A 2,500-nucleotide genomic window follows, 5' to 3' on the forward strand; every position below is an offset into this window, starting at 1 on the left:
CCAACTTGGTCAACTGTTGGACTTTTTCGTAATCACGGCGGGACACATTGAACGAGCTCTAACGGATCTCTGCACGCATGGAACATGGTGGCGGGAATCATTGCTAGAACCGAACGGCGCCTCTGCGCGATGTACAAAGCCCAACAGGAACCTCGTATCGGCTGCCGAGCCGGAGCTTGAACAACTTGGACTTTCACCTCTAATTTATATCAACTCACCACTCCCCCGGAGGGATTCGCAGAATTGCTTCTGGGTCCCGTATCGTTATTTGCGATTCGTGTTTGCATTACACTACATTGAACTATTCCAACTTGTTTATCCGCATGGCGAACATTTGCTGCATAGAACATTTAAGTTCCACTTCGCTCTCCCCTACGTGGGTCTGAGCTTCGCTCTCAGGAAAAAATATGCCACATTTGGTAGGGAGACCCGGTTTCATCACGCTTTGTGCCCTGCACCATATATACCCTCATAAATTTATTCATTGGATTAGATCCAAGGAACACCAGATCATGCACCACTACCCATAATAGCTCATCGAGCTTAGCGTGAATCCTTCGGGTTTCCCTAAGAAGTTCGATTGGTCTTGCAGAGTTTAAAGACAACGAAGCTTAGTTTCAAGCAATGGTTAATATACGCGTATTCAAAACCCTTAGCTGTTACAACTTTTTACTAGAAACCATCACGACGAAGTCTTTGGGTCCGTAGACCCGTGATGTACTGCCCAGGAACGTTTTTATAGGTGGAAGCTCAAAATCATAGGTTAAAATCATCGGCAGAGCCCACCAGACACCACTTTTGCTTCATTAGTTCGGACTATAGGCATACGACGATTTTTATCGCGGAGGGGACGTATGACCCAAACGGGGGCTTAATGACCCACTGCCACTGCAAACCATGCTCCTACGACTAAATAGAGGTAAAACTACGATTTGGTGCAATCTTCATGTTTGACCTCGTAGCAAGGTACCCTCCCTATAGTAGGCAATGAGCAAATGATCATAATCCCAGGAGGGCAAAAAATGGGAACCCGAAAGGAAAGCGCTGTTGGCGCGCCTAAGCTACTGGCCCGTAGAGTAAAATGGTACCCCCAACAAAGTTGTCGATTGACATTCTGATTGCACTTTTATCATCTAGGGTGCGTTCCTTACACGTTTTGAGGGGTTTTAGCGAAAAACATGTTTTGAGCCACACGAGCTCTCCGGCCCGCTCGGTGCACATTTTTGAAAAAGCTAGGAGCTGCCCCTAGGTTCGGGGTGTCACAAAATATTGAAAAGTGGTCAAAAACCGCTATCCAGAATCGGATGTAGAATCATTAGACGAACTTAAAATTGTTCTACGACCAATGTCTGCGACGTTTAGTATTCAAGATATGGCCCGCCCTAGGTCTGACCTGGCATTTTCGTGAAAATTTAAAGCATGGCCATAGGGACGGGTAAAATAGCTATTTTGAAGCAAAAACCACCTCACTTTAAATGGCCATAACTTTTGAAAACAAGAGCTAGGGTGCGTTCTCGACACGTTTTGAGGTGTTTTAGCGAAAAACATGTTTTGAGCCACACGAGCTCTCCGGCCCGTTCGGTGCACATTTTTGAAAAAGCTAGGAGCTGCCCCTAGGTTCGGGGTGTCACAAAATATTGAAAAGTGGTCAAAAACCGCTATCCAGAATCGGATGTAGAATCATTAGACGAACTTAAAATTGTTCTACGACCAATGTCTGCGACGTTTAGTATTCAAGATATGGCCCGCCCTAGGTCTGACCTGGCATTTTCGTGAAAATTTAAAGCATGGCCATAGGGACGGGTAAAATAGCTATTTTGAAGCAAAACCACCTCACTTTAAATGGCCATAACTTTTGAAAACAAGAGCTAGGGTGCGTTCTCGACACGTTTTGAGGTGTTTTAGCGAAAAACATGTTTTGAGCCACACGAGCTCTCCGGCCCGATCGGTGCACATTTTTGAAAAAGCTAGGAGCTGCCCCTAGGTTCGGGGTGTCACAAAATATTGAAAAGTGGTCAAAAACCGCTATCCAGAATCGGATGTAGAATCATTAGACGAACTTAAAATTGTTCTACAACCCCCAGTCCGACGCCTCGTATTCGAGATATAGCACTTTGTAGGTCTGACCGAGCAATTTTGTACTGAAATGTATGGCGGACATGTTATTCATTAAACAACATTAACTTGCATCGTGCCCTACTTCATCGGCACAGCTACTATCGACTATCTATTGTTGAAATGGATTGAGTTTGACCATTTTAGCTCTTTTCTTATGCCGTGCACCAACAGTGTGTACCGATCAGGGAAAGTACACTACGTACGCGTTCATGGATGTATATGTTGGTACAAGTTGCCGGTCGGAATAGCAGTGCACCAAAACTGTGTACCGATCAGGAAAGTACAAGACGGAGGGCGCAGCCCGAGCGTACGCGTTCATAGATGTCCATGTTGGTACAACCTACATGTACGTACCTTGTTTTTGTATCAAAAGTTCCAATAA

The sequence above is a fragment of the Anopheles arabiensis genome (genome assembly GCF_016920715.1).
Source record: "Anopheles arabiensis isolate DONGOLA chromosome X unlocalized genomic scaffold, AaraD3 X_pericentromeric_contig0003, whole genome shotgun sequence".
Lineage (NCBI taxonomy): Eukaryota > Metazoa > Arthropoda > Insecta > Diptera > Culicidae > Anopheles > Anopheles arabiensis.